This window comes from Pinus tabuliformis, chromosome 6 (assembly GCF_031772625.1).
Source record: "Pinus tabuliformis cultivar Carrire ecotype Pingquan chromosome 6, CPIR1, whole genome shotgun sequence".
NCBI lineage: Eukaryota > Viridiplantae > Streptophyta > Pinopsida > Pinales > Pinaceae > Pinus > Pinus tabuliformis.
The window spans coordinates 2,007,406,246-2,007,424,878 of NC_142292.1; the positions used below are offsets into that span (position 1 = coordinate 2,007,406,246).

At 37.7% G+C, this 18,633-nt stretch overlaps 1 protein-coding gene across 1 annotated transcript in view; it reads right to left on the minus strand.

Annotated features, from left to right (window-relative positions):
• The window catches only part of LOC149267304 (uncharacterized), a 101,652-nt gene that overhangs the window by 20,863 nt on the left and 62,156 nt on the right, over positions 1-18,633 (minus strand). The window lies entirely within an intron of this gene.

Consider the following 18,633-nt stretch of genomic DNA (forward strand, 5'->3'; position numbering starts at 1 on the left):
TCTTCCAGGGCCAAAACCTCTCACTCTTTGAGAGGAAAACCCGCATAAGTTCTTCTTATAGTGTTTCCAATTGACGAATACCAAGACTATGACCCTTGACCTATTTAGCCACTCCAAGACCAAGACACCAATCCTCTTCTTCGTTATTGCTGAGATCATCATCACTGCTACTGAATTCATCACTTTTGCAACACCGAGGCCTTCACTTCTGCACCACTGAGATCATTACTGTTGCATCATTGTTGCGCCAAGATCATTGTTGCATCATTGCTGCACCACTGAGATCTTGATCATAACAATGAGATCTCTTCACTGAGATATGTATATATACACATGAGAGTTGCACCGAGATCAAGATCATGACCTTGTAACTATGTCTTCATCAAGATCATGATTACAATTATGTCGAGATCATCATTGTGTCTAGAATGTATTCTGAGACAGAGTGTGTCACTTGTGGGATCACCGAGATCCTCCTCTTCACAACTATGTTGAGACTGTCACTGTGTAAGCCGAGAGTGTATCACTGTGGGATCACCTAGATCCTCCTTAACACAAATAAACCAAGACTGTGATTGCATCTAGTATGTCGAGACAATGATCATCAGGACTGTGAGGAGGACGAGACTTCCTCTTTGTGGTACCCGTCCGAAAAACACAGAGATTTGAATCCTTGGACAGTGGACACACCTCCGAAACTTCTTCACTGTGACCTCCGAAATCTTTTTGTGACTGCCCTCCGAAACTTCAAAAGAATTTGAGTTATTCTCTGCACTTTTGCGAAGACCCTAGCTGGGTATTTATAGTAGTTTGACCCACATATTAAGTCAACATGATAGTGTCAAGAGATGTGTCTTTTGATGCAAGCCGACATGATCTTCCTTTAATTCAATTTGCAAGCCAACTTCTTCAAGAGGGATTGTGCTTGTCTTTGGAGGGCTTCTAGGCATTTCTATAGACTTGTATACATTAAACATAGGCTCAAGAAGAGGAGATTCATATGACATTGACTCTTTGACTCAATAATAAATCCTAAGGCTCTCAATGGGAGTGACTAACAAATAAACCTCTTGTTCATGAAGCCCATGTAGCAAGGCAAACAAAAATAATTTCATTTCTTTTATTTCATCTTTTAAAAAGATCGTGTCATTATGAAGACCAAACCTAGTTACACTTTCTTCAACAAAGAGTGGGATCTGACTTTCAAAGAATCACGTTTTTCATATCTGGTCCAAGCATTTTGAGATTAGATATCACTATGGCGCAGAGAGAGTAATGAGGCTCCGACATTGATTTATTGAAGCAGTGAGGCTTCAGCAGATGAGCAAGTTGTTGACATTCTCACCAAGATTTTGCCGAAAGGAAGTCCTTGGTCTCCAGAGAGAAGCTTGGACTGATTGACGACACTGAGCTATGCTCTCCCCCCCTGTTTGAGCTCCCACGGAGAGGAATTGAGCCAGAGAGCTCCTGGAGTTAAGGGAACTCTAGACAATAAGATGTGCGATCCTTGTCATTTATGGCAAGTTGAGTATCCAGCCTATTGTCACTATAGGGTGTGTGTGATCCTTGTCATTTATGACAAGTTGGGTATCCTCCCCTACCATCAAATTTGGGACTTGACAGAGTATACCCTAGTATGCATCCTGTTGTCGCCAAGATTGTCCAGGCACCGCAACAACGCTCAGGACGGGGGATGTCACTCTGATCCCCGCCCACTCCGTTCTAGTTGTCTCCCAACAGCAGGCTATGCGGGGTAGTCCCTATGGAATGAAGTGAAGGAAAGAAAGTTGAGAATCAACTTACTTGGGAGACATGGATGAATGACCTGGCCACTTGGTTGAAATTAAACAAGATTATGATTTAATTTCTATTATGAGACCAGTGCCTTAATGGAGTCACAAATTCTTGCTTCTTATGAATTGAAACCAAATGACCGAATGGACATCCGCTGCTTAAATGATTGACTAACCTATATGATGTGCAAATTTCAACAATATACCAAAATACCAAGTAGCCCAAGATGCCAAATGCTAACAATAGTCAATCAAGATGTTGATTACAGACTTGTGACAGTTTATATCAGCACTATTACTTTAGAAAATTCAGATTTACCAATGTATAACAGCAGTGCATAAACCACTCCAAATAATGAAAATTACTCAACACATTGAAGTATAAAATTTCCAAATTAACCAGCAATGTAAATTAGCTTCTTAGGCACATTTTACGATGCAGTATTCAGCAATATTTCAGATCTGATTTTAAGATTACAGCAGTAAGTAAAGACAGATCAGCGAGATGAAAACTTCCCAAACTAGATATCCAATATGCCCAAAAATAACAAAATGCACCAAAACTTGAGAATTTCAAATTTAGGGCTCCAGGGGAGTTTGCTTTAGGCAATTTTTAGATCTGATATGATTATTACAGCAGTGAATTAACCACAAATTAGCGAATTAGCCCAGCCAAAAATAGTTGCCCAATACTTCTAAAAAAATAAACTTTTGACCAAGATTGAAAAAGAAAATAAGTTTTTAAAGAGTATGATTCAGAAAATTCAGAACTAATAAGCTAATTACAGCAGTAAGTCAGTTACAAATCAGCGAGCTAAAAATATTGAATATGCTGCCCCAAATGTCTAAAAATAGCAAGTTTTTGCCGGAGAACTAAAAATTCAAAATTTTAGTCCTAATTAAGTATATGCTTTAGAAATATTTCAAACTTGAATTTCATAGTTATGCAGTAAATTTCAGCAAGCTAAAATGTTAGATCTAGGTCAAAATAGAGATGCCCAAGTGGCAGAAACTTGTGAAAACTTAGATTTTGCAATTTAAATCTATTTTGACCAATTAGAATATGATTTTAGGGCCTAGAAATTAATGTGTTATCACTCTAATATTTCTTTTGAAGTATGAAGAAAGAAAAACCAAAGGTAACCACAAACCACTTTTGGAGATCAGAGCCTAGCCTTCCTGATGCTCAGAGCAGGCTCTCTCTTTATAATTTAACTTTGTTTTAGTTAAGATGATTTTAGGCTAGTTATTGCTTGCACTTGGGTTTTGTTTTGAAAATTTGGTGGTGGGATCACTTTACTTAGATGGATAGAGGTTTGGCTTATACCATTGGGCTATGGAGTCGGATGTCTGACAAACAAGACTGGATTCAGTTCTAAAAACAGTGTCTACAAGGCAAGATAGATAAGTTACTGCAGATCTCAAAGGCTAAATGGTGAATGGCTTCAAATCGGATCCAGGGAGCAATTAAGGGTTCCCTAGGCCAGACTTTGGAAGGAATGAAAGAAGTCAACTGGGATGGGAGAGCAATTAAGGGTTCTCAAATCCGGGTATCAGAAGAAAACATGTAAATAAATAACTATGCAAAACAGAGTGTAATTAAATAAATTCTGAGTGATATTTCCAATTAATTCATTTAGATTTTAGAACACATTTAAGATTATGAAAACACATAAGAAAGGTAACACAATCACACAAAGAAAGTACTTCACTGCAAATGGCTCATCTCATGAATCCTGTAGCAAAATGCTTTTATTACTTGCTCCAGTCTGTTGACTTGAAAATGGTACAATCACCCTTAGGTTCAAGATCACAATAACTCTACAAATGTAAAATAATCCACCCTAATACTTCGAATTTTGAAGTATTTATACAAAAGGAATTACAAAATATCTGAAACTGTATTCAGAACTAATCTAGGAAAAAAGAAATATCTTCTTGCAAGAAGATAGAGACAGCTATTGAACTGTTTCATGTTGTCCCTTTTATTTTGGTTTTGCTGGCTGTAGACTTTGATTTTTAGCCCTTTATGTTGCTAAGTTGTTTGGCTTTCACGCTGGATGCTCTGTTTTACTTTAACCTTTCACCTGATACTCTTTTATCTGATACACTTTAACCCTGCTGACTTGTCAATATCCTTTTACCCTGTTGTTTCACTTTTTACCAGAGATTTATAATTTACTGTCCTTTTACTACAATAAATCATTCAGTTTTTCCCATCTTTCTTCATCTGGTAATTGGATATTGATCATTTTTCTATATATCTCATCTGCCTCTGTATATTTGGCAAAAGTGGGCTTGTTAATAAACAAGTGTTTTACCTCATGCTGGAGGTAAAACAAGTTTTCAAATGTTTGGTACAAGACTTTGCCTGTTGGCATGCCCTTCATAGATGAAGTGATCACCTATTCTTTGGCCACTTCCCTGATCTTTTTGTTGTAATCTGCCTGTGTCATTAACTTGTCATTTATAACTAAAGGATTAGGTAATCCCTTTTCTTTCAACAGCTCAAACTTAGCCATGAACTTGTCAACGGCCAGCTGCATGTTCTGACACTTGGTGAGGACTCTCCTGACCTCCAAAATTGTACCTATCCTATCAGGTATCTCAAGCTCTTGCAGTTCATATTTATTCTTGGAGTTGAGGAAGTGGATGATTCTTGTTGCTTCCTCTGGCATATCTCCAAGTTCTGTTTTGACCCTTTCAATGGCTTATGTTGCCTGCTTAATTAAATCAATCTGCTCAAAAATGACCTGGATAGATGGCCAAATATCATTGACAGAGTCAATGATATTGGCCCACAGTTGCTCTTTAGCCTTTCCTATTGGCTCAGTCAAGGTCAGTTCTTTCTCCAGGCCTTTTATCCTCTCATTCATCCTTGCAGCCTTTTGTTGTTCTTCCTTATGCATAATTTGGGCAAGTTTGTAATCTATCTCAAGGCTGTTGACTTTCTCTTTCAATTTGTTCATCTCATTGGTCTAAATGGACATTTCTTCCATTGCTTTGACCAGCCTGTTCGCTTCTTCACCTGTGGTACCTGTTGTTGTTGATGTTGTTGCTGATGTAGTTGAAGTTGATGCTGGCAATGCAGTGGCCATTGGACTAGTGGGAGCTAATGCTACTGCCAGAGTGGAAGGTACAGCTGTGGTCACTGTTGGAATGACAGTTGGAGGAGCACTATCAATACTAGCTTGTTTGAGTTGAATCAAGCTTTCTAGTTCCTTTTCCATCTCCTTCAACTGGTCATTGAGTTGCAGCACCAAGTCCATCATCTCTTCATGATTTGTCTGGCTTTCCAGGACTTCCTTTGTTTGTGGGTGCTGTAACTGAGGCAGCTTGAGTTGTTTCTTGAGGGCTGCAATATCCTCATTCTTCTTCTTGATTAACTGTTCAGCAGCTTTGATGTCCTTTGGGTCATGGCCCAGTTCAATAACCAGGTCCTCCAAGGACTTTATCCTGGTGTCTTTGGCGCTGGAGGAGGCCTTTTCCAGTTTATACTGGGCTGTCACATTGTCCAATGAATCTTTCAATTTGAATGCTGCCATGGCCTTTGCTGTGAGGGTGGAGTAGATCATTTCTCCAGCCTGTTTATGGAATTCTATTTGATCAATGGGATGAACATCCCTGGCCAAGACCTCAAAGTTGGTCTTCTTGTAATCTGCTAAGGTTTTGGGTTGTTGTACAGTGGGTTGTAGGAATGACACCTGCATTTTTCCTTCTTTGATGTCAAAGGCTGACATCAATCTGTTCTGGTTTGGTGGTGTCATCTTCAGGTATTTGGCATGTGTCTACCTTCAACTTTTCGTTCCTCATTTTAATTTCCTTAAATCTTTCTTTGATGTCTGTTTCCTTGTCAGCTGGCCTGACAAAGGAAGACACCTCCACACTCTTCTGTCTCTATATGATCTGTGTGTTGGAAGTAGATGGTTGTTGTGTTTCTGTTGATGCAGTTGTCTCTGTTGTCTGTTTACTGCTCTACCCCATTGCCTCAGTGTCAATGATGTCTTCTGATGCAATGTTTTCCTCCTATTCAGACACAGGATTCAATTTGGGCCTTTTGTTTAGCTTGAACTGCTCATCAGTGGTCTCCATGGCAGAACTTGATGCTTCCTCCCTGTTTCTTTTAGGATTCTTCTCCTCATTGAGAGGGGTCTGAATGACAGGAGGGATGTTCATTGGCTCTCCCAACTCTGGAACCTGCAAGAAAGAGTTGTGGTCAAATTGTTTCTCTAAATCAATCATGGTGTTCTCCACATCCACAACTGTGTTGTCCATGTCAATCAATGTATTCTCTACCCATTCTCACTGATTAGCATACTGTTCAATACTAGCTTGTTTGAGCTGAATCAAGTTTTCTAGTTCCTTTTCCATCTCCTTCAACTGGTCATTGAGTTGCAGCACCAAGTCCATCATCTCTTCATGATTTGTCTGGGTTTCCAGGACTTCCTTTGTTTGTGGGTGCTGTAACTGAGGCATCTTGAGTTGTTTCTTGAGGGTTGCAATATCCTCATTCTTCTTCTTGATTAACTATTCAGCAGCTTTGATGTCCTTTGGGTCATGGCCCAGTTCAATAACCAGGTCCTCCAAAGACTTTATCCTGGTGTCTTTGGCGCTGGAGGAGGCCTTTTCCAGTTCATACTGGGCTGTCACATTGTCCAATGAATCTTTCAATTTGAATGCTGACATGGCCTTTGCTGTGAGGGTGCAGTAGATCATTTCTCCAGCCTGTTTATGGAATTCTATTTGATCAATGGGATGAACATCCCTGGCCAAGACCTCAAAGTTGGTCTTCTTGTAATCTGCTAAGGTTTTGGGTTGTTGTACAGTGGGCTGTAGGAATGACACCTGCATTTTCCTTCTTTGATGTCAAAGGCTGACATCAATCTGTTCTGGTTTGGTGGTGTCATCTTCAGGTATTTGGCATGTGTCTACCTTCAACTTTTCGTTCCTCATTTTAATTTCCTTAAATCTTTCTGTGATGTCTATTTCCTTGTCAGTTGGCCTGACAAAGGAAGACACCTCTACACTCTTCTGTCTCTGTATGATTTGTGTGTTGAAAGTAGATGGTTGTTGTATTTCTGCTGATGCAGTTGTCTCTATTGTCTGTTTACTGCTCTACCCCACTGCCTCAGTGTCAATAATGTCTTCTGATGCAATGTTTTCCTCCTATTCAGACACAGGATTCAATTTGGGCCTTTTGTTTAGCTTGAACTGCTCATCAGTGGTCTCCATGGCAGAACTTGATGCTTCCTCCCTGTTTCTTTTAGGATTCTTCTCCTCATTGAGAGGGGTCTGAATGACAGGAGGGATTTTCATTGGCTCTCCCAACTCTGGAACCTGCAAGAAAGAGCTCTGGTCAAATTGTTTCTCTAAATCAATCATGGTGTTCTCCACATCCACAACTGTGTTGTCCATGTCAATCAATGTATTCTCTACCCATTCTGACTGATTAGCATACTGTTCAATGTCAGGTCTTGGGTAGTGGATGTAAGGTCCCAGCTTGACCTTTTGTCTGAGCTTGTTTATAACCCCATGAGGGTCATAATGCCAGATGAAACTATTCCTGAATTTCATTTCCTGGAGCATCTTATCAGCCTCAGGTCCAGCCTCTCTGGTGTTGCAGATGAATGGGCCCATTTGGTTTTTCATCTTAAACTGTGTCTTCTTCCTAGCAGCTAGGAAGTTGACCTCATCTGCACTTATGATTTGCCTAAAGTATTCAAGGGAAAATATCCTCATTGGGAGGTATTTAGGCAATTTGTAGGGGGCTAGCTCACAACCATAGATCCTGATTTCAGTGTGATTCTGGTAGAGGTACCAGTCTCCCACCTTGCTATTCTTGGCCAATTGCAGTACTCTTTTAATTTCTGGGTTGATTCTAGGCTGAGTCTTAGAAGTCAGCATGTTCATAACTGGGTATACAAAAGAGTCTATGAAGTCTTTGTATGAGGTGGAAAACTTGTGGACCAAGGGTGTCCAGAAGATGACTGATCTTTCCTTTCCCTTGGTGTCCAATTTCTGGATCTTCAAAGGGAATTTATCTATCTGGTAATAGAGGAACATATGAAACAACACTGAAGAGTATTTGAAAACTCTTTCAGTGGGCAGTCTAGTGAGTTGTTCATGCATTCTGTCTGTAATGAACTAGGCATAATCATACAAAATGGTAGGAGGTTGGCCTGGAGTGAAAATGGACAAGAAGGCCATGACGACCTCATCCACAAACTCGTCTGATGTGCATCCTAGGATGCATGAAGTCATGGTGATTATTCTCCTGCCAGTTTCTAAAAAAATAGTGGCAACATAGGGTGGAATGTCCTTACGAGTATGGCACTCCTCAATGATGAAATTCTGAAATATTTGTTTGATCTTGTCTGGGCCCAGTGTGATGTATAGGTCCAACAGGTGTCCAATGGACAAAGGAGTCAGATTAGGAGTAGGCTAGATTTGTAGCATCTGGTTGATGGATTCAGCAGTAATAGTGAATAATATCTCATGGTTTGGTGCCTCAATAGCCCTATGGCTTGGAACATAACAAGCTTGGCAAAAATGTACTATGTCTGGGAATGGGTGGACTTCTGGGAAAGTATACTTGGGCAAATTGGATTCCCAAAGGTTTATATCATCAGCATGGTTTAGGAACCTATCTTTGGCCCAGCAGTGAATTCTCAGAAGGTGGCGTGGGGTGGCTGTATCTTTGATTTGGAAGTCTCTGTCTGCCAGGGCCAAGTGGTCGATGTCTAAATGAGGGGTTGTCACTGGTCTAACATCTAGAGAAGTCTGGGCAGCCATTTCTACAATAAACTGTGGAAATTTGGGTTATATGGCTATTAGAAGTGAAGTTTTTGACAATTCTGTAACAAGAGTAGGGTATTAGCAGTTTGTAGGTAGGGGTTTTGGTATTTTTAGGAGGGGGAATACTCTCAATTTAAAGGGAATTCAATTAAATTCATTCAATTATTTCATGAATTTAGTGTACGTTTTTAAATGAGAGGGTCGTTCTGGTTTTCTGCTTAAATACCTGGAATTTATGGTCGGGGCTGGAAACTGGTTTTAAATGGAGGTTTGCAGAGGCTTCTATGGCTTTCAGGTGTGTTGTGGTGGCGTTTCAGAAGGTATCCAACGGTTGGTAACTGGTCGCAGGAGCTCTGAGGGCGCAGGTGTGCTTTGGAGGCTTCGTAGTGCAAACAAGCGAAAAAGGGCGAAAATGGGGTGTGAGGGCTTTTAACCGGGAGCGATTAGAATTGGCGGGGAAATTAAATGAACAGTGGCGGTTTTGCTTTATGGCGGGGAGGCAGTATTGGAGGGTATCGCACCGCTTATGAGGGTCGGGCGGTATTTTGCTGAGGGAACACGATGTATGCGAGAGGCTGACACGTAGCAAAATGGGCCCGAGCAAAACCGCCCATATCACGTGCTCTCGGGCCGGTAAAGGTCGGGCATTGAGCGGGCGCAATATGGGTGAGGGCCATTAGATCTGGGGGTGGATGATCCGATGGTCGTCGCATGGCAAAGTTGCACGGTTTGAGTGATGGGGCGGAGGTCAGCGGGACCCATGGGATTAATTACGATTAAGTGCAATTAACCAACGATTAACTGCGGGTTTATGAAGTAATGTGGGTTTATAAAATATAACGGGTGAAAACGAATTTTCGAGGTTAATAAAGTAATGAGGGGGGGGGGGGGGAATAAAGTTAGGATAAGAGGTTTAGTGGGTTTTTCGGGGTTTTTAGGGAATTTAACAAAGGGAAAGTGATTTTTCCAAGGGGAAAAAGGGTTTCACACTAGGGGAAAGGGATTTTTTGGAAGGGGGATGAATGTAGAAGGTAAATTGGCTAGGGAATGTGTGAAACCAAGGGGTAGGAGTCAAAATGAATGGAAATGGTGTCTTCACAAGCCATGAAGGGGTAAAAGGGAAATTAGTAAGTATATAGTGGGGGGTGAAATGCAATGAAGGGGAAGTTAGGCAAATCAGCTTATGAACATGCTTTTCACTTTGATAACTGCTCCTGCACACTGAAACACATAGTTAAGCATGATAGTAGTGCTTATGCTTCAAATGACTTGTATTTCTGCAACCTTTCTTCTACCTACCCTTTTACCTACCCTAACATTTTTTCTTCACTTTGTTGGGTGCACTTAAGCTAGCAAACCCATTTCTTTCCTTTTTCTTTTATGTAATAAACTATCTACTTCTAACCTTATATCTTCCAAGGGCTCAGATTAAACTGATGAGCTCCTTTTATTTCTCTACCTATCTACTAATCTGCCAAGATTAAACTGTTTGGTCAGATTTTTATTCTCTAACTATAAACTTGAAATTCAAAGCATGAAGTAGTCAAGATTAAGCAGTTTGACTATCATGGGTTGTGGCATGTATGACAAGCTGCACACAACCATTATTTAAGACAGTAAAGTAAAGAGTAGTGGCACTTGGACTTGCACACTTTCATGATCTGTTTTTTGTTTGGGGTTCATATTTTTTCATTTTTTGATCTTTTCTTATTTTTCTTGTCCTTTGATATTTCTTTTAGGACATACCCTCTTTACATTTTTTAATTTTAATATGGAAAACATTTGCAGAAAGCAAAGGTATGTACAATATTACAAGACTTTAACCTCAACCAATTCAAAATTATGAATCCTATCAATATAGGACTCTAACATAATGATTTAACTATTTTAATGCAACTGAAGCAAAATGAAGGTTTGGAGGTCAAACCCTAGGCCCTTGAAAATCCCACCATGGCAAATCGTTGAAACTTTGGGATTACTTTGTCGCTTGCTAGATATGAATTTTGAGATCTTAATCCTGCAAAACCACCAAGTATTTAGTCTTACATCTTCATATTAAAGTTTCAAGTCAATTTTTGGGCAAAAAAAGCCAAAAATTGGAGAACAAGGTCAAGGGAAGCGAATTTGCAGGGATAAATGGGCTAGGATGATAGATCGGGTCACAAGGAGGCTATAAATGGCCAAGAAGGGCCAACGCTTTGCCCAGTGAAGTTAGCGTTTGGGAAATGAGGGTCGGATCGGGCTAGAAGTCCTGAAATTTTTGAAACCCTTTTTCTGAAAAAAATTATGCTTCAGCGCTTTGATTTTCTGAAAATTCTTCCATGGGAATCCTGAAAAAAATTCTAAGAGACTAGATCTTAGTCTCAAGGGCCTAGATCTAGCTCTTCTTCCACTTACCTCCTTGATCTATCCTGCAAAAATGAAAATAGAAACACCCAAACCCCAAATATATACAAAATAAATCTAAAACCCCAACCCAAATTAGAAAAAATAAATTACAATTTAAATTTACAATTTTTTTTACAAAATATACATGGATTTTCAAATGGACTTTGAGAAAATAATTTTTATAATATATTTTAATTGAAAAAATGGCTAAAATGCTTTCGAAAAATTAATGATCACTATAACCCAAGCGAAGATTAAATCCACCATATAAAAACTAGAGATCCAAGCAACAGTGATTCTTGCCCAATTTTGTGAACTTGGACGCCAAGGACTGAAGTACCTGCAAGCACTATGAATTTATCTCAAAATAATTTGTTGGATCACATGGAGAATCAAACCACCTAAGATTAGCCCAAAACTATCAATAGTATGGTTCTATCTCCATCTAATGATAAAAACAAATCTTACCAATATTCAGCACAACATAGAGATGCCCGTAGTCAGTTCATACCACAAATCAATAAGCAATAACACCTTGAATTGCAGCCCAAAGTCTATTATTATGGTAGAAAAAATAGTTCCCAGCAGGACAATAATTTACACAATGCTTCAACAGCAATTCTAGCCAAAGATCAAGATGACTAGAGACTCAAATGACTCTAATTTATAGATAAATCCTCCAAATGGAAAATAACAGCTAGTTTCTTTGATCCTTGTCAAAATAATCTTGGTCGTTGATAAATACTTCAAGGTCTTTTAATCTTGGCCCTTGATTTCTTATTTTTTAGGAATTTTCGAATTTATCATTTAATTCCATTTTAATACTCAAAATTAATTATTTAGAGCTAATTTCCTCAAAATTTTAACTTTGACTTTACCACCAAAGTCCAAGGGTCCAAATTTTCTTGAAAAAGACAATATTCCCTTAAGTGGAGGACTTTTAAAAATTGATTCTTTTAAGACCCACGAATTTTTCCATTTGGATAATTTATCTTCCTAAACAATTTAATTTTGACTCTAATTAATTAATTTTTTGGCTTCTGATTTAATTTTATTTTGCCAGAAAATTTGATTAATTTACACACGAGGGGATTAATTTTTTTCCAACCCTCTTTTTCTTTTACAAGACTCAGAGGGAATACACATTCGTCTTAGACGCTCAAGTCACATAACCCATCTACGACTTAATAAGATCTAGTAAACCAAGTGATTTGTAATAAAATAATTAAGCCAATTAGCTTAAATTATTCTCAAACCACTTTTACATCAGACTCGACTAAAACACTAGGACTCACCTAATAATTCGACAATAAATTTCACCCTAGATTTGGGGGTTTAAGCTGGAGGGAAAAAACTCCTCTGATTAGCTGTGTCGAAAAACATAGGTAATCAGTGAGGTTAAAAAACCTCCTAGGATGGAATTCGTCGTCAAATTATAGGCTTACTTGAGTTGTTACATAGACTTATGGTTTTACTAAGATCATTTACAATATATAACTTGCATAATGGGATGACCATGACACAGGGGCTGTTGATATGTGATCCGATCCATGTTGAAAAAATTGGTACTTTTGCTTGCTTGGAACTTTGACAATTTGAGTGCAACACATCCTACCCACAAGCTGGGCTTGGCGGGATTGCCACCCATCTAGCCAATGGGTGAGGAGAGACTTGGGTGTGTGTGACCCTTACCTCTAGTAAGTTGGGAATTCCTCCCCAAGTTAGTGGATGCTGATCCTTGTCACTTATGACAAGTTGGGTATCTTGCCTATTGTCGTTAGACAACGGGATGTTTGATCCTTGTCACTAACGGCAAGTTGGGTATCCTGCCTGTTGTCGCACGGATTGACACGACAACGCTCAGACCGGGGGCTGTCACTCTGATCCCCGATCCCTCCGTTTAAGCCTGTCTCCTGTGGCTAAGGGGGGGAGTCCCTGTGAGGTGATGAGACTAACTGTCGACCAGTTGGTTGGGAGACACGAGATACGATATAAAAAGCACTAAAATGATTTGATTAATTGAGCAGACCAGTGCCTTAAGAGATTATTGTTAAAATGATTACTTGTTAGATATAGAAAAATAAACCGTGAACAACAATCATTTGTCATCAAAAGGTATCAGCGAAATCACATAACCAAACGATATCCAGCGACTGAGAATTTTTTGAAAAAAGATAAATGCTTTAAACCACCACGAGAATCCTAGACCATTAACTAGATATCATATTCGCATCTTGACTTGAAAAATTCAGATCTTAAGATATAACATGAAAAACAACTGAAACTGGCAAAAATGATTTTCCAAATTTTTTATGTGATAAAATGAAACCTAAAAACCCTAAACCCTGATAAAAACTGCATAAAGCAAAAAATTTGAAACCCTAGATCAGAGAAAATTGAAACCCTAAGACAACTGATTAATTTACAGATTTGGCCCCTTAACAGCCAGATTCAGCAATAAGAACGGAAATATTTTAACGAAACGAAAATTTCAGATTTGTCACTGTGAAGAACTTCAGAAAATTTCTCATGCAAATCAAATAAATAAACCGAATGATAGACCCAGGATCAAATCCAACTGGGCTCAGCAAAAAATGCTTGCGGGAGTTGGCTGGTTCAGCCGAGAACTTCCCCGAACGCCCACAAAATTCCTTCAGAAAATGTTTTCTGCACAGCTCAAAACAACTGTCAACAAAGAGGGCAAAAATGCTGCTAGATCTCAAACAGTAATGGAAATACCTGCCATTACTTTAGAAACCCTAGTAGCACCCAAACCCCAGCAAGTGAACAAGATACCTGTGCTCACAATACTCTATAAGAAGCTAATATTAATGGCTGAAAATAACATATGCAAAAAATGAAATGATCTCACAGCATTCCAAGAGAGTAACACCAGCAAGATATGGACCCCAAAGTCTTCATTTATTAACCAGAAACAGATTTACAAGAGAGCTTCTTCAGTCTTAGACTCAGAGATCGAATTTACAAAATAAATAAAAATTTAAAAATTTTTGAAAAGATGAATGCCTTAAACCAAGAAACTGAAAACCCTAATGAAAACTACATAGAACAAAATTTAAAACCCTAATGAAGAAAATATTAAAACCCTAGATCAGCCTAATAATTTACAGATTTAGGCCCTTAGCAGCCAGATTTAGCAATAAGAACAGGAAAATTTTCAAAAAAAATAAAAATAAAAATAAAAATTTAAATGTAAAATGCTTCAGAAGACCCTGCATGCATTCAAAAAAAAAAAAAAAATTTCGAATGATAAGCCCGGGATCAAGAACTGGCTGGGCTCTTTCAGAAAACACAACCCGGGAGTTGGCTGGTTCAGCCGAGAACTTCCCCTAACGCCCGGTTATCTGAAAAAAGGATTTCCTGCACAGCTTAAAATCAACCATCAACGTAGAAGGAGAAAAACAATAGTGAAACCCTGATCAAATGGAGATACATGCCAATATATTTCAGAATCTAAACTATCATTCAAACCCCAAAGATCAGACAAGATACCTGTGCCTAGATCAATCTTCATTAAGCTATCATTAATGGCTGAAAATAAAATTATGCAGAACAAGTAGAACAATCTTACAGCATTTTCAGAAGAGTAACACCAGCAAGATTTTTAACCCCAAAGTCTTCTTTATTGCACAAAAAAAATGAAATACAAGAGAGCTTCTTCAGCCACAGACTCACAGACCCGAATGAATCTGAAATGACCACCTAAGACTCTATATAAAGGAAACAATCCCAACGGCTAGTTCGAATGATCCATGTAGAAATGATCTCGACCGTTGATGATGATCAAGACATCTTTTGATCTCATCCGTCGATTTATTCACTTAAAATATTATTATTTTTTAAATTTTTAAATTTTTAAATTTTTTATTATTTTTTATTTATTTCATTTTTAAAATTTTTAAATTTTTAAATTTTTTATTATTTTTTATTAAATTTTTAAATTTTTTATTATTTATTATTTTATTTTATTTTTTAAATTTTTAAATTTTTAAATTTTTTTATTATTTATTATTTATTTCATTTTTTTAAATTTTTAAATTTTTAATTTTTTATTATTTTTTATTAAATTTTTAAATTTTTTTATTATTTATTTTATTTTTTAAATTTTTAAATTTTTTAAAAAAATTTTATTTTTTAAATTTTTTTAAATTTCTTAATTTTTATTTATTTTATTATTTTATTTCATTTTTTAAATGGATCATCGAACTAAGCCATTGGAAACATCACCCAGGACCTAGGACTTAGGACTCACGAGGGGATTTAAAACATTTTCAACCCTCAAGACACATTTCATGATGACTTTTACAACTTACATCTCAAGGGGACAAGCCCACTTAACACAGACCCTCATAAATCACCCAGTTCTGCGACACAACTATAATCTAGCATATTAACACACTAGGATTCTCCTAAAGTTCTAATGACAAAATCCATCCCGGCTTTGGGGTCAGGTTTGAAGGAAAACTCTGCCAATCCATGGATCGGTGAGACGAAAAACCTTCCGGGACGTAGATTACCACTAGAAAATTAGGTCCACCTAGGCAATACACATACACGACTCATGTCTGCTAAGATTATTTACAATTCATACATGCAGACTGGGTTTACAATCAAAATGATCAAGCTGCTGATGACTGCAGGATGGCACGGAAACGCTGATCAGGTGCTGCCCCTTCTTGCAAAGAAGGGGGTGTACTGCATGGGTAGTTGACTAGTAGAGGTCAACATCTGGCTCTACTTGGGGACATGTTGCTGCTCTGTAGGAATGTGAGAATCCAGAATCTGCATCCATACAACACACAACAAAATATAAGTAGCGTCCATCCAAAAATCAGCATATACATTAAGCACAAGAAAGATAAAAGCTCTTCATTTATTAACTATCTAAAGCAGAAACGAAAATGCGGAAAAAAACAAGGAGTAGGGTTAGAAATACGATACAAAGGATGCCCTACGGCATCAGATGTGTTCAATATAGTGCATACTGAGCATTTGCCTGCATTCAGGCAAATCTGTCGGCTGCTTGTCGGATGTGCCATGTCCAATTTTGCATATGGTAGGACTCTTTCCTATCCGAAAATCAAGCTGCTCACGGCCGTCTGATGCATCAAATCTTCTTCTTATTTTCTTTCTCTTACGTTTTTTCTTTCTGGCAGGTTGAAATACTGATGACCTGGAACTTTCTGTTTCAAAACTATCAGATGAAGTATGCGTGATATGTCTTTCTTTAGCCCGCATCTGATCTTTATCATTCTTAAGTCTGTCTGGATCACCTTCAATCAACCATCTTTCAATCGAATCAATAACCTCCTCATAATAAGATGGAGCTTGTTGCAGCAAATGAGAAGGCTCCTGATTTGTTGGTGTCACCTGGTTTCTTTCATCTTCCAATTGCTGAAAACTTTGAACCTGTATTCTAATGGCATCCATCTGACTAGAGTGTTCAACCTTTGTAGCACTGATTTGTCTGGCATGGTGTTCTTGCATGTCTTTTATTACTTTAACATTCTTTTCCTTTATGTCCATCAAGCAATGCTGCATAAAATTTATTTCTTCTTTATGATTCGCTTGCATGTCAGCCACTTGATTATTATGATTGAACGTCATGATAGTCATTTCCTCATCCATAGTTAATAACTTGTTTTGCATAGAGTCAATTTCCTTATCATGATCAGCTTTCATGGTCACCATATTTTCCTCTAAGACTGACAACCTGTTTTGCATGATTCTAATTTCTGTTTCATAATTAGTTTTTATGGCCTCAATTTCTTTAGCATGGTGACTTTGCGTCACCTCAATCTCCCTGTTACGTTTTTCCAGATGGGTGCATAAAGTTTTCACATCATTGACATAATTAGTTTGATTGATTTCCATATTTCTCACCAGCATCATTAGGTCTCGTATAATTTGCTTTTGCTCTTCTTTTTCATTGTCATTTGTCCCTGATTTTTCACTATCATGAACTTGATCTGCAATATTTTCAGTGGATGACACATTCTGACATGATGAATCGTCTTGGGATCTTTCAGCTGGACCTCTTATCAAATTACTTTCATTCTGTTGCACAATTTTAGAGGTAGAAGGCAAGTTGTTTGGACTATCATATCTATCTTTAAAAGCATTGAGAATGTCTTGTAAAGAAGTGAAGAAATCATTAAGAAAATTATTAAACCAATTCAAGGCATCACCCTCTAAAGAATGGACAAATAGACGCATCTTGAAATCTTCATGATTATATTGAGGAAATCTACAATATAAGATCATTACACAAGTAAACCTGTTTAAATGTTGTTCAACAGTGACCGAATCACCACCCGAGAACTTAAATAATTTACCAACGGCCTCTTTCGAAAGATCATGGAGATTATCAGTAAAATGACATGGTTTAAATGAATAATCCATGATGAACAATGAAGGATCAAATGGATGATAGAAAGAGATTTCTGCTCAAGAAAATTGAGAGATGAGAGAAGTGGAGTCGCCACTTGAACAATGAATCTGATTCTAGGATCCAAAAAGTAACCACAAGCAGATATGAAAAAAGCTTCTTGTCTGGGAAAAATGAGAAAGTGGAGTCGCCACCCAAACAAAAAACAGACCGAAGAGATGCTACTGATATGGCGAAAAATAAAGCAATAAAAGATCCAAATGATAACCCAAAAGGTTGAATTTGCCAGCTCAAAATGAGAAATGAGAGAGATGATAAGGTGAATGTCGATGAAACTTCAGGAACAGAAAAACTCTATCCCCGGCAACGGCGCCAAAAAATGTTGGCGTTGCCGGCTCAAATGAATGATAAAAAGATGAACGATGAATGATGAAAAGTCGTTGAAACACCAAGGACAGAAAAACTCTATCCCCGGCAACGGCGCCAAAAATGTTGTCGCGCAGATTGGCACGACAACGCTCAGACCGGGGGCTGTCACTCTGATCCCCGATCCCTCCGTTTGAGCCTGTCTCCCGCGGCTAAGGGGGGTAGACCCTGTGAGATGATGTGACCAACTGTCGACCAGTTGGTTGGGAGACACGAGACACGATGTAAAAAGCACGCGATGATTTGGTTAATTTAGCAGACCAGTGCCTTGTGGAGTTAATGTTTAAATGATTACTTTTTAAATGATATAGAAACATGGACCATGAATAGCAACCATCTATCATCAGCTAAATCATACGACCAAAACGATACCCGGCAACTGAAAATTTGAAAAGATGAATGCTTTTAATCACCACGAGAATCATAAACCATTAACCAGATATCAATTTCGCATCTCGGCTTGAAAAAACTTTAGATCTCAGCAATAAAGATATAACGTGAAAGCAACTGAAATCTGGCAAAATAATTTTCCAAAAATTTTAATATTTTTTTCAAATTTTTTTAAATCTTTTTTTCAAAATTTTTTTTTTTATTATTTTTTATTTTTATTTTTCAGTATTATGGAAATTTAAAAATCCTAAAAAGGGTTAAAATTCTAAAACTAAATTCTAATCAAAAAATAAAACTAAAAATATATTTTTTTCATTTTTTTATTTTTTATTCAAAAAATCAAAAATAAAACAAAACTTAAAGTCTAAAATTAAAATCTAAAATAATTAAAATCTAAAACTATAAACATAAAATCTAAAGACTAAATACTAA